The sequence below is a fragment of the Octopus sinensis genome, linkage group LG13 (assembly GCF_006345805.1).
Source record: "Octopus sinensis linkage group LG13, ASM634580v1, whole genome shotgun sequence".
Taxonomy (NCBI): domain Eukaryota; kingdom Metazoa; phylum Mollusca; class Cephalopoda; order Octopoda; family Octopodidae; genus Octopus; species Octopus sinensis.
The window spans coordinates 1,654,552-1,670,037 of NC_043009.1; the positions used below are offsets into that span (position 1 = coordinate 1,654,552).

The following is a 15,486-nucleotide window of genomic DNA, read 5'->3' on the forward strand; positions in this document are numbered from 1 at the left end:
CAATCAGCAGGTTCTCCTTTCAAATTCCTCTGAAATTAGAATAACAAAAACCTTACCAGAAAAACAGGTATGGGTTCATGATGGGAAATACATCCAGTTGTAAACTGTCCATGCCAGTATAGAAAACAGGTGTTAAAATGCATGCATCACACACACATCATCATCATCATCCTTTAACATCTATTTTCCATGCTGGCTGGTGTGGATGGTTTAATGGGCTGGCAAGCTGAGTGGCTGCACTGAACTGTTTCGACACGGCTTCTATGGTTGGATGCCCTTCCTAACATCAACCACTTTACAGAGTGCACTGGGTACTTTTCACATGGAGCCAGCACAAATATCATATATATATATATATATATATATATATATATATTTATCTTGGTGAGTGGGGTGGTTTTGGACATCCTACTGGATGAAAAACAAATCTTGACAAAGGATAGAGGAACTATGTATGTACAAGAACTTAGGAATTTCTAGTTTGGTACCAGGTGTGCATTTAGTCCACCTGGTTGGGTTGGACTATAAGCCATACTGATGGCAATTCACACAGGAGATGGAGAACACGAATGGAAAAACCCGAGAGACAGCGTTCATTCAGTTTGTAGCATAAATTTTTACCAACTTTCAGCTATTCGTATTTTCAAAATGTGTGGCTGGCCCTACACAAGTCGTGGGTCGTCTAACAGGTGTAATTATTGGTTGTTAGAATCTTGCTCAGAGCCTGTAGACTGCTTGGAGATACAAGACACATAATGAACCTGACTAGATCTGCATTTCCAAGCAAGAAACAACTAGTAGCTCATATCTTTATACTGTGTACATTAAATGTTTTTTTTTTCCTTGATGGAGTACTTTTTATGCTATCTTATACAGTAAACTATATATATATATATATACACACATGCACACACTTCGTTTTTGTATCTGGTTTGCAAGATTCTTTATGTGAATTCGTGTGTTGAAGTATATTATGTTATGTCTGGGGAAAGTCATTATCTTAATGCCTTATCTAGATTTTGGAAAAAAAATAAATGAGTGAAAATCAAACCAGTGAGTGTGTTAGATAAGGCATTAAAACAATAATGACTCTCCCCAGACACTATATATATATATATATATAATATATATATATATATATATATATATATAGGCACAGGAGTGGCTGTGTGGTAAGTAGCTTGTTTACCAACCACATGGTTCCGGGTTCATTCCCACTGTATGGCACCTTGGGCAAGTGCCTTCTACTACAGCCTCAGGCCGACCAAAGCTTTGTGAGTGGATTTGGTAGACAGAAACTGAAAGAAGCCTGCAGTATATATGAAGCAAATTATGTTATGTCTGGGGAAAGTCATTATCTTAGTATGTATATGTTTGTGTATCTGTGTTTGTCCCCCCAACATCGCTTGACAACCGATGCTGGCGTGTTTATGTACCTGTAACTTAGCGGTTTGGCAAAAGATTCCAATAGAATAAGTACTAGGCAAGAATAAGTCCTGGGGTCGATTTGCTCGACTAAAGGTGATGCTCCAGCACGGCTGTAGTCAAATGACTGAAACAGGTGAATGAGTAAAAGAGATGTATATATATCCCAATATATCTGTCATTCTCTAAATCAATGCTTATCTCTGCTGATCTTTCTAAGTTGTTAAACAAGGTAAGAGGCAAATTCCTCGCTAGATGGCAGTTAAGATCTCCAGTGGAATAAATTGAGTGCATAACTACAAGTCTACATGCTTCCAATGAAGAATTATACCATTCCAGACTAATCAATTGAACTATAGCACTGCAGAACAATATAGAAAAATCATACCATTTTAGATGAAATGAAAAATTTGTGTTATTGTAGAGGATTCTAGAAAATGATACCAATGTGGAATAATCTGGAGAATCATGCCATCTTGAGAATTATAGCGTCAGAGAATAATCTTTAGTCTAATACATTTCCAAATTTAGAGCCTGATCTTGGCAACAGGATCAATCCAATGTTATTGGAAGGACATGGATTGCTCACTGTTCAGCTAGAATTTTGGTTAACTATTATTGATAGACGTGTTCAGTCAAGCACAAACACATGTATAGATGCATACATGCACACAAACACACGTTTTGTGACAGAAACGAGAAAAATAGAACACAAAATATAAGAGAATGTGTGTGTGTGTGTGTATAACGTGTATATATGTGTATGTATAACATATCTATATATGTATGTACAACATGTATATATATATGTGTGTGTGTTATACATGAAACAAAGTGCAGGAGTGGCTGTATGGTAACAAGCTTGCTTCCCAACTACATGACTCCGGGTTCAATCCCACTGCATGGCACCTTGGGTAAGTGTTTTCTACTATAGCCTTGGGCCGATCAAAGCCTTGTGGTGGATTTGGCAGACAGAAACTGAGAGAAGCCTATATACATATATATATATATATTTCTGTATCTGTGTTTGTCCCTCCACCATCGCTTGACAACTGATGCTGGTGTGTTTATGTCCCCGTAATTTAGCGGTTCGGCAAAAGAGACCGACAGAATAAGTACAAAGAATAAGTCCTGGTGTTGATTTGCTCAACTAAAGGCAGTGCTCCAGCATGGCCAGTCAAATGACTGAAACAAGTAAAAAAGTAAAAGAGAGTGTGTAATTGAGAGGCTAGACCTTGCAGGTATTGTCAACCTTTTATGTGTAACAGTTTAGTTCCATTGTGTGTCACCTTGGACAAGTGTCTTTTACTATAGGCTCAGACTGACCAAAGCCTTGAATAGATATGGTGGATGGAAACTGAAAGAAGCCCATCATATGTGAATATATATGTGTGTGTTTGTGATTGTGTCTGTGTTCGTCTCCTGCTATCACTTGACAATTGGCGTGATGTGCATAAGTCCCTATAACTTAGCTGTTTGGCAAAAGCGACTGATATACTAAATACCAGGCTTTAAAAAATATACGTCCTGGGGTCGATTTGTTCGACTAAAATTTGTCAAAGTGGTGCCCCAGCAATGGCTGCAGTCTAAGGACTGGAACAAGCAAAAGGTAAAAGAAAATATGGATTCTTCTGAAACGTATTAAGAAATTCTTCAGTTTCATGTTAAATTATTTTTATCATAATTTGACATAAAAACAACACAGAGGCAAATTAGGCCAGAGTGTTGGGTAGAACACCTCATGTTATTTGTTCTGAAACTTTACGCTCCAAGTTCAAATCCCACCACAGCTCCATAAAAATGGCAACTCTTCTGTCAAGAGTTGTGACCGGTTAGGCATAGGAGTGGCTATGTGGTAAGAAGCTTGCTTCCCAATCACATGGTTCCAGGTTCAGTCCCACTGCATAGCACCTTGGGCAAGTGTCTTCTACTATAACCACAGGCTGACCAAAGCCTTGTGAGTGGATTTGGTAGACAGAAACTGAAAGAAGCCCATCGTGTGTGTGTATGTATATATATATATATATATATATATATGTGCTTATATATTTATGGGTGTTTATGTTTGTCCCCCATCATTGCTTGACAACCGATATTGGTGTTTACATCCCTTTAACTTAGCAGTCTGACAAAAGAGACTGACAGAATAAGTATGAGGCTTACAAAGAATAAGTTTCGGTGGGTTAATTTCTTTGACAAAAAGACTCTTTAAGGTGGTGCTCCAGCATGGCCGCAGTCATGACTGAACCAAGCAAAAGAATTAAAGTCTATGTGTGTGCATGTATGTTTAACTGACATGGGATTTAACTTCTATTTCTAGCAGGTTGAAGTTAGTGTCCAGCCTCACATCACTGTCAGACACTGACTTTGATGCTGACATAGTTATAGGCAGAGGTGTGGCCATGAGGTTAAGTAGCTTGCTTCCCAATCACGGTGTCTTGGGTTCAAGTCTCATCGTACAGCATTTTAGGGAAACGTATTTCATTATAGCACCAGACTGACAAAAGTCTTGTGAGTGGATGTCATGGATGGAAACTAAAAGAAGTCCACTGTGTGTGTGTGTGTGTGTGTGTGTGTGTGTGTGTGTGTGTGTGTGTGTGTGTGTGTGTGTGTGTGTGTGTGTGTGTGTTGCACCTTGTCTTTGTGTTATTTGATGGTTGTAAATGAAGATCATCAGATAAGTTTATCGTTTTCAGTTTGCTATGAGAGAAAAAATACTACCTTATTTGGAAACATATGAGAGTTGGTCACAGGAAAGGCAACCGACCTTAGAAAATTTGTCTCAACAGATTCCATCCAACCAATGCAAGCATGGAACAGTAACATTAACCAATGATGATGATGCAGTATGAGATTTTAGGGAGTCTTGGCTGCTATTTCTAGCATTTCGAACGACCTCAAAGAGGGTCTCTTGCATCTTCATTGCTTTGTCTGGTGTTCCTGGGGGCCTATTTCGAATTTGTTTACAACACTTTTTTTTTTTGTAAGGGATTAGATAAGAGTAAGAAATTAGATAGGGTGGGGACATCAGACGGGGCAGGGGCTAAATTTAGTCCAGTTAGTTTGAGTTTTTGCTATTTATAAGTGTTTTCTTTGATTATTTATTTGGTTTTTCTTTTTGGTTCGGGATTGGTGGCTCCGTCTTCTCTTTTGTACACATAAAAAACATTTTGGTGTATTTTCTTCCATTTTATATTTTTAAGAAACTGAGATTACACACAAACACACACATTAATGTACACATTCTTTTACATATTCTCTGACAGTGTGTGTATGGCAATACACACAACACACACAAACACACACACACACATATATACACACACACAAATATATAGAAATGTGTGTTATATGCTTGTGTGTAAATAGAAACATGTGTATCTGAAACTGCTGGAGCAACCTAAATAAGCTAGACACACCAGAGATGATTATCTCACTACCTCCCTCCCTCTCTCTCTCTTACACACACACACACACCACACACACACACACACACACACACATGCACACACACACACACAGTCATTTGCATTTTCTATTTTGCTATTAACTTTTCTTTCATATCTATAAATACATCTATAGTGGTTGCTATGGCACTGAGGTAGATCTGGCCACCCCCCCTTAACAGGGACAAAACCCAGATTTAGAATGGACGATATATATATATATTTATTTATTTATTTGTGCCTGGACAGCATGCTGGTCTGTCACATGATTACTCATTGTTACTGAGTGGACTGGAGCACCGTAAATGAAGTGTTTTGCTCAAGAACACAATACAATAACCTGGTCCAGGGATGGAAACCACAACCTTGCAATTGGGAGTCCAACACTCTAACCACTAAGCCATGCACCTCCATGCACACTATATATATATATATATATATATACATATATATATACACACACACATACACACAATAGTATGCAAACAATTAAGTATTTATATATGAACGAGGTGACCTTTCACAGGACACCTTACATGCTAGAAAGGGCAGTCAAAACCCAAACCACAAATAAAAGCAATTTCAAAGAAAATGAATATAATATATATATATACACTAGCAGGTAAGCCCGGTTTCACCCAATCTGTTTGGATGATGTGGCTGTGATCGTTTTCGGTTAGGCCTAATCTATAACAGTGTTTCTCAACCTTATCATTTCGGGTCCCCTGTTTCGATTGGAGCCTCCAGCTGTATGAAAATTTCCTGACTCCCGATTAAGATTATTAACCCCACAAAGAGGTGAAAGAAGAGAGACAGCATAGCGGAAGTTTTGGTTGATTGACATCCTGTACTCCCCTTGTTGCTAGCGAAATGGTATATGCCGGCTGTGTGAGCAACTGGTTGTTTAATGGTGGAACAAACAGGGGAATTCCATAGAGAAAAGTTTTAATCAATTTTCTCGGTAACTGTGGGTGTTAGGAAAAAAATACAAACTGCATTCCAATCTATGCACCTGTCTCCACATGTGTGCCATTTTTCACGTGAATCCACCCAACCGTTTGGCTGAGAATCTCAAGACAAGAAAGAATACAATGATCGCCCATGTCCAATTTATATTATAGATTTCAGTCATATTATGCAGAGAAAATCCCTGGAGAAGGACATCATGCTCGGAATGGTCAGTGGCAAGAGAGGAAGAGGCCGACCAAGAACCCGCTGGCTTGACACCATCAAGAGTGATACCGGAATGGACATAGCCAATCTGAAAGAAGCGGCCCAGGATAGAACTGACCGGAGGACACTGATCCAACGAGTGACCGAGAGTTGACTTTGACTAAGCGGATATATATATATATGTATATATATATATATATATATATAGGTATGTTGGTGCAAACAGGAAAAGTAGAACTCAAAATATAAATATAAGTACATTTTTCATGTTTACTTGGCACAAGAACAAGAGAAATCTCTGTAAGAATCTAAATAAGAAAAAGAGTAATGTTGAAAGAAGCAAAATTAACTTTCACAATGTGAAATTACACTGCCACCATTAGCAACAACAACAACAACAACAAATAAACATTGATTACTCCGATTTCAACAACTAGTATCAATAATAGTAATTTCTATGCTACATCAGCAGCACCACCACCAACCTCAGCAACAACCATCACCTATACCAACTTCATCACTATATCACCAGCACCACAGCCAACATCAACACAACACTGCCACCAAAACTATATCAGTACTAATTACAACAAGACTAAACCACCACCACCATCAATAACTCCACATGACCACTAGGACCTATTTCAATACTACACCACAACTACCACTATCTTTTATCTTGCTTCAGTCATTAGACTGCGGCCATGCTGGGGCACCAGCTTGAACTTTTAGTTGAACGAATCAATCCCAGGTACTTTTATTTTTAAAGCATGGTACCTATTCTATCGCTCTCTTTTGTCAAACTACTAAATTACAGGGACAAAAACACACCAACACCGGTTGTTAAGCAGTGATGGGAGACAAACACAAATACACACACACACACACTCACTTATTGGGTTGGTGCATAATTATTGAGGCTTTTTTCCATCAAATTTAATACAACAAAAACAATAACAATATTTAACAAAAACATCTATAAATGATGGTTTGACTGTCTGCCAAGCAAATAAGAAGCAGTAATTGAAGTAGATGGTGAATATGCTCTGGAATAATCATTTAAAGATGTTTTTGTTATTGTTTTTGTTGAATAAAATTTGTTGAAAAAAAGCCGCAAATAATTATGCACCAATCCAATAAATACAGGGTTTGGCCAAGAGTCACCCAAAAGTAAATCAAAAGCCCATAAATACTTAATATTCAATTTTATTTATTCATTCTAATTATGCAGGTTTAATAATTGAATGCTGTGAGTTAAAATCACCATTTTCTTTTTTCAACATTTGTCTATTTATTAGTGAAATCTCATATAAAATAATCTTTTGCTTTAATCTTGGAATTAAATGGTTTTGATTTTACTATCAGGTGACTTTTAACCAACCCTTTATTTATACACACACACATATATAATCATCATCGTTTAACGTCCGTTTTCCATGCTGGCATGGGTTGGACAGTTTGACAGGGGGACTGGCAAGTCAGTAGGCTGCACCAGGCTCCAATCTGATCTGGCAAGATTTCTACAGCTGGATGCATGCATACACACACACACACACACACACACACACACACACACACACACACACACACACAATAGCTTCTTTCAGTTTCCGTCCATGAAATCCTCTAACAAGGCTTTCTTTGATCAGCCCAAGGCTATAGTAAAAGACACTCAGCCAAAGTGCCATACAGTGGGGACTGAACCCAGAACCATATGGTTGGGAAGCAAGCTTCTTACCACACTGCCACACCTGCTCCTATATTAACCACTCTAAACACCTGTAACACCTTGTAACAAACACCAGGTATATATTAACTTCAACAGCACCCTCAAGAAATTAACAATGAAGCGGCTTCTTGGTGGTAACTCGGCTTGTTTGGCATAATTCTACTATAGGCACGAGGCCTGAAATTATTCAGGTGGTGATAGGGGAGGACTAGTTGATTACACTGACCCAGATGCTCAACTGGTACTTATTTTATCAATCCTGAAAGAATGAAAGGTAATGTCAACTTTGGTAGAATTTAAACTCACACCATACAAATGGATGAAATGCTGCTAACTGTTTTCTCTGGCTCGCTAAAGATTCTCACTGCCATAATAATAATAATAATAATCCTTTCTCCTGTAGGCACAAGGCCTGAAATCTGAGGGGGTGGGGATAGTCGATTACCTTGGCTCCAGTACACAGCTGGTACTTATTTTATTGACCCTGAAAGAATGAAAGGCAAAGTCGGCTTTGGCGGAATTTGAACTCAGAATGTGAAGACAGATGAAATACTGCTTAGCATTTCACCCAGCATGCTAATGGTTCAGCCAGCTTGCTACCATAATAATAATAATAATAATAATAATAATAATAATAATAATGATAATAATTTTATTCAATTGGCACAAGGCCTGAAATTTTGAGAGTGGAGATTAGCCAATAGCATTGACCCCCTCCCCAAGTACTCAACTGGTACTTATTAACTTTGAAAGGATGAAAGGCAATGTTGATCTTGGTGAAATTTGAACTCAGAACATAAAGATGGACAAAATACCACTTAGCATTTTACCCAGTGTGCTAACGATTCTACCAGTTTGCTACCATAATAATAATAATAATTTCATTCAATCGGCACAAGGCCTGAAATTTTGAGAGAGGGGATTATCCAATAACATTGACCTACCCCAGTACTCAACTGGTACTTATTAACTCTGAAAGGATGAAAAGCAATGTTGACCTCGGCCGAATTTGAACCCAGAATGTAAAGACAGGCGAAATGCATTATGTCTAGCGTGCTAATGATTCTGCCGTTTCGCCACCTGTTGGAAATAATAGGAAAAAAATCTCTCAAAATCAACACACTGCGATCTTAACTCAAGAAAAGACACACCAGATAACGTAATCATTGCCATACCACTGAAATGACAGGATGGTCATGGATGGAGCAAATTTGTAGTCATAAAGCGACTCAGTCAGAGAAGACCCTGGGTTAACAATAAGTGTAACCATAACAACAGCATCAACAGTAAAAACCATATTGGAAGTTGTGAGCTACCTTAGGTGCCTCTATGTGGTTGTTTGACTTGCTAGAATTAGCAGTAAAATCTCCCTCAAGTCATACCCCACTGTCGAAAAATAGAAAAAAATAAAGGGACATGTTGGCTAATGTAGACCCTGAAGTATAAAAAGCTGGGGTGGTCATGGCAAGAAGAACCCATCCTGGAGCTAATCTACTGTAACAACTTTATATATATATATACAAATATACACACACAAATATATATATACCTATAAACACATGCACAAATGCACACATATACGCAAACACATACCTGTACACAAATACATAAACACATATAGATACACATATATACATACACAGATACATGTATATACACACGAATAAGCACATAAATGCAAAACAAGGTGGGAAAAATAGTACTTGACTACCGAAGGCAGAGTAATATGCTTTATTATTAAAAGCTGATCACAACTGTCCAAGGAACAGAAACATGAAACTGAGTATCAGTTTTGAGATATTTTTACAGCTTTAATAAAAAAAAGTATATATATATATACACACACGCACACACATGCATTCATATATGCACAGATTCACATATACAAATATATATATATATATATATATATATATATACGTACACACATTTATATGTGTGTAAACATATATATCATATATATATATATATCATATATATATATACATACACACATTTATATGTGTGTAAACATATATATATATATATATATATATATATATATATATATTCTCATTTCAAGAGAGGAAAGATATACAAAACTAACAGAAATGTAAAGAATTTTATGAAAACAGTTTTTTTTCTTCATTACCTTCTCTTGTCTTTGGGTTGTGTTGTAGACTTGTTCCTTTCTCATAAGATTTTGGTAAACTTTCCGATATTGACACTGTATACCAAAAGTAGTAGATGCCATAAAAAAAATTCAAAATATATCTATATAGATATACATATATATTGATAGATATATATGTATATATTTAAAAATAAACGAATATATCTGTATATGTTTATATGTGTATATATATATGCTATTTTATAAAAATTCTATGTGTATTATATAATTATATACACAAGTGTTGTGTGTGCATAATATGTATATTTATCATGTATATATCCAAAACAGTGGTACAGAATTCCAAGATTGACAGAGAAAATATAACTTTAAATTCTTCCTTCAAAAGGTACCGTTACCTGTTACGCAGCCATGGTACCGACAAACTGCAAGAAATTGGTATTTCAGGGGCTCGTTCTTTTCTTTCTTTCTAGTTGATATTGAGGCTTATTTTTGGGAGCTGGTTTTGATTTCCTTTAGGGGTCTGACAGTTATGTTTTAATATCTAAACACATATATATATTTACATATATAATATATATATATATATATATAATTAATATAATATATATATATATATATATATATATATGTAAACTTATATAAAAATTTGTTGTTTCTGTCTTACTTTTATTTTAAGTTCCTTCAGTTAGGGGGGGGGTCCAGAGGGGGTAGTTTTGTTTTGCCTTTTTGTGTTTCTTTTCTTTTCCTTTTCTTTTCTTAGTACCCCACACTGACAAGAATTATAACAACAGCAGCCGAATTAGAGGCAGCAGCAGTGTGCTGTAAGAAGAAGAAATCAGCACCAAGGACGACGGCAAGGAAGACCCCCACCACAGTGACGGCGGCGACCACGAAGATGTCTGAATGCCAGCACTTCACAAGCCAGAGAGCAGCAGACTCCTTCCTTTCCTTCAACTCCACCCACTTAACTTATAATAAAAACTTTTCCTATATTAAGACTACCTTAACTAGCTTGCACTCATAATAAGCCTTTCTTTCCTTCTTTCTTTACCTCCTCCCCTGCCTTCCGTTACTTAGTCTTAGTCTTTCTCCCCCCGCCACCACCACCATCATCTTTTTCTCTTTACTCCTTGCTTTATTTCTTCTTATTCCTTTTTATTTTCTTCCTCTCCTCTCCCCTTTACTTTCTCTCTTCAGCACACTCATACACACTCTCTCTCGTTTGCCGTTTCTATCTCTCTACCCTCCTCCCTCAACCTTTACACACACGTTCACGTACACACACACACACACATATATGCATGTATATACACAGAGAGAGAGAGAGAGAGAGGGAGAAAAGAAAGGAGAAAGAAAGATAAGAGTCAAAAATGGCACAAAGATGGTACTTGGGAATAATATAATATATATTCTATAGGTAAGTGGAAAGAAATATGGAAGAAGCAGACGATAGAGATATAATGAGAGTAATTAATACATTCAGTGATATTTATTTATTACTTTATCCTCTATATTTTTTCACTTATCCTTCTCTATCTTCATCTATCTTTTCCATTCTTCACATCATTCCCTTACCCCACCCCGTCTCTTTTCTCATCTTACCCACCATGACCACCACCACCACACATTCATACTCACTCTTTTCTTTTCATTTCCTCTCTTTCCCAATCTTCCTTTCCTCTCTCTCTCTCTCTCTTTCTGTTTTATTTCTCATACTGTCCTCTTCACCTCATACTATCACCTCTTTCCCTCTCTTCATAAAACTCTTCCCTTTCTCTGTGTCTCTCTCTCTCTCTCTCCTTATTAACTTCTGTGTATGTATGCTTCTCTCTCTCTCTCTGCTTTTTTTACTTCATTCCTTTATCTAACACCTCACATCCCTCCAAGTCACCTACACAGCTGCCTGTCGGGGAGGGGGGTCTATCTCTGTCTATCTTCATCTCTATATATCTCACTTTTTATTGCAACCCACATATCTCTCCAGCATCCACTTCTACAATATCTTCCCTCATCTTCATCATTCTCAATATCTTCATCACCACCACCACCGTTATCATCATTACTATCATTACCATCTCCGCACCTCTCCGTACCACCTTCCCTCTTTCGCATTCTTTACACCACTCACTCACAATATTCTACTCTATTTGCATATTCCTCAAATCTCTCTCTCTCTCCCCATCTGTCTTACTATCTGTGACCATATATATATACATATACATATATATATATATATATATGTGTGTATGTGTATATCTATATCAATGACCCAAACAGATGTCAGTGGGAACTCCAGAGCAAACACTGGATCTGCTCAGATGAATTATTATTGTCTGCCATGCTATTAATTATTTTCACTTCCTTCATTAAGTTTATATACGGATCTACACACACACACACATTCCTGGAGAGAAAGACATGATTTACAGCTAATGTAACTTAGAATCCGTGTCCTCTTGCAGGCATATATCTATATTTATATTAAAGCAATGCAGTTAATGTCCGGTCATAGAATGACCAATGGTTTCACACCCATGAACGCTGTAGCCTCCTGGATGTCTCGTCAGATTCTAAAGCCAAAGACACATATATATATGTAGGTCCCGGGTTGGGTCGGGGTTAACCACAGTAAATAAGGTACTCAATACATAGCAGAGTAAATTAATTTATTTTATAGAAGGAGCTTCTACAGGACTAGAACTGTTTCATTCAAATGAAATCTTCAGGAAGCTTGGTGTCAAGAATAGTTTTGACATGTATAAATGCCAAAACTATTCTTGACACCAAGCTTCCTGATGATTTCATTTGAATGAAACAGTTCTAGTCCTGTAGAAGCTCCTTCTATAAAATAAATATATATATATATATGTTAGGAAGGGCATCCAGCTGTAGAAACACTGCCAGATCAGACTGGAGCCTGGTGCAGCCTTCTGGCTTCCCAGATCCCTGGTCGAACCGTCCAACCCATGCTAGCATGGAGAACGGACGTTAAACGATGATGATGATATATATATATATATATATATATAATATATATTATATATATATATATATATATATATATGGGAGTGGCTGTGTGGTAAGAAGCTGGCTTCCCAACACATGGTCCTGGGTTCAGTACCACTGTGTGGCACCTTCGGCAAATGTCTTCTACTGTAGCCTTGGGCCGACTAAAGCCTTGTGAGTGGATTTAGTAGACGGAAACTGAAAGAAACCTGCCATGTATATGTATATGCATTTGTGTGTCTGTTCCTCCACCATCGCTTGTTCACCAGCGTTGGTGTGTTTGCTTCCCTTTAACTTAATGGTTTGGCAAAAGAGACCAATAAAATAAGTACTAGGCTTAAAGATTTGTTTGACTAAAGGCAGTGCTCCAGCATGGCCACAGTCAAATGACTGAAACAAATAAAAGAGTAAAAGGGGTGATGTAGTACTTATTCTACGAGTTCTCTTTTGCCAAACTGCTAAGTTACAGGTACATAAACTCACCAACATCAGTGGTGGGGACAAACACAGACACAAATACATACATATATGTGTGTGTAGAGGCACATGGCCTAGCGGTTAGAGCAGTGGACTCGCAGTCGAGGGATCACAGGTTCGAATCTCAGACCGGGCGATGTGTGTGTTTATGAGTGAAACACCTAAGCTCCACGCGGCTCTGGCAGAAGGTAATGGGGAACTTCTACTGACACTTTCGCCACAAGTTTCTCTCACTCTTTCCTCCTGCATTTTGCAGCTCACCTGCAAAGGACCGGTGTCCCGTCCAGGTGAGGAACCTATATGCCAAGGAAACCGGGAAACCAGCCCTTATGAGCCAAGCATGGCTTGAGGAGGAAGAAACACACATCTTCCCTTCTTTCCTGAGCGTCCAATAATACTTTAATTGTTCCACATCCTCGCGTTGTTGTCTTTTTGTTTTCTTGTTTGGATTAACTTTATATATATATATATATAGTGGGACTGAACCTGGAACCATGTGGTTGGTAAGCAAGCTACTTACCACACAGCCACTCCTGCATCAAGATATCATATAAATAATACGCTCGGATAAACTGGTTAGGACATTCCTGGCACAGAATCTCAGCATCTATTTTGGCTCTTGGTCATCTTTTTCCTGTGGTTCAGCATGCTGAAATTCAGCCTTTCCCAGTTCTTTAACCCATCTTCCTTCAGCTGACTCTTCTACAGACTCCTTCTGCTTGGAACACTTCTTCCAACTCGAATTCTTCATTTGCATCAAGTGTCCACATTAGAGTAGTCTTCTCTCTTATGTAAGGTAAAGGGTAAAGACCCCCAGCAGTCATGAATGACCATGGGATTGCACCTAGAAAGTTCTCCTCTAAGGAACAAGTCTGGGCAAGGTTGTTTATGGAAGACCAGCAGTCGCCCATGCATACCAGCCATGCTGTCTCCATGGCACCAATGTTATCCAAGGGAAAAGTGAAGACAGATACAGCTTGGCACCAGTGATGTCACAACTCATTTCTACAGCTGAGTGAACTGCAGCAATGTGAAATAAAGTGTCTTGTTCAAGAACACAATACATAGCCTGGTCCAGGAATCGAACTCACTACCACATGACTGTGAGCCCAACACTCTAACTACTGAGCCATTTCATTCATTCACCATTCATGTTTACCCTCTCTCAGCTCTGATGTCATGCATGCCTCTTCCTTCTCACTTCAGCACATCCTCTTCGTGTCTTGCTAATTTGCAATAAATCACTACATTTATCTATCACTTGTTTCAGTCATTGGGCTATGGCCATGCTGGAGCACCACCTTGAGGGGTTTAGGTGAACAACTTGAACTCAATACACTTTATTTCAATGACTGGTGGCTTATTCTATTAGTCTCTTTTGCTGAATCACTAAGTTGCAGGGATTTAAACAAACCAACACCAGCTGTCAAGCAGTGGGGGGGGGGTGACAAACACAAACACCACACACGTGTTTGTGTGTGTGTGTGTATATATATAACATATATATATATATAGGCGCAGGAGTGGCTGTGTGGTAAGTAGCTTGCTTACGAGCCACATGGTTACAGGTTCAGTCCCGCTGCATAGCACCTTGGGCAAGTGTCTCCTACTATAGCCTCGGGCTATAGTGGATTTGGTAGATGGAAACTGAAAGAAGCCTGTTGTATGTATATATATTTATGTGTATGTCTCAACATCGCTTGACAACTGATGCTGGTGTGTTTGCGTCCCCGTAACTTAGTGGTTCAGCAAAAGAGACTGATAGAATAAGTACTAGGATTACAAAGAATAAGTCCTGGGGTCGATTTGCTCAATTCAAGGCAGTGCTCCAGCATGGCCACAGTCAAATGACTGAAAGAATAAAAGAATATATATGTATAGATATATAGACACACAAACACACACGATAGATTCCCACGTTGTCTGTGTCTACCAAAATTCCTTCACAAGGCATTGGTTGGTCTGGGGCTAAAAATCCCAAAGGTATTACACAATGGGACTGAACCTGGAATCACATGGTTGCAAAGCAAGTTTGTTTTTTTTTTAACAACATGGCCATACTTGAGTCTGCTTCACAAAGAATTACCATACAACTTGTCCTTCACAATAACAGA

The 15,486-nt window shown here is 38.1% G+C and overlaps 1 protein-coding gene across 36 annotated transcripts in view; it reads right to left on the reverse strand.

Annotated features, from left to right (window-relative positions):
* LOC115218249 (neuroblast differentiation-associated protein AHNAK) overlaps positions 1–10,052 on the reverse strand; it is a 500,913-nt gene extending 490,861 nt beyond the window's left edge. For 21 of the 36 annotated variants that reach the window (XM_036508132.1, XM_036508129.1, XM_036508124.1 and 18 more), the window contains exon 1: positions 9,905–10,052. The gene's annotated coding sequence lies outside the window, so the exon portion shown is untranslated. The remainder of the gene's footprint in view (positions 1–9,904) is intronic. The other 15 variants (XM_036508137.1, XM_036508136.1, XM_029787995.2 and 12 more) reach the window with 1 other exon arrangement.
* Between the last annotated feature and the right edge of the window lie 5,434 nt (positions 10,053–15,486).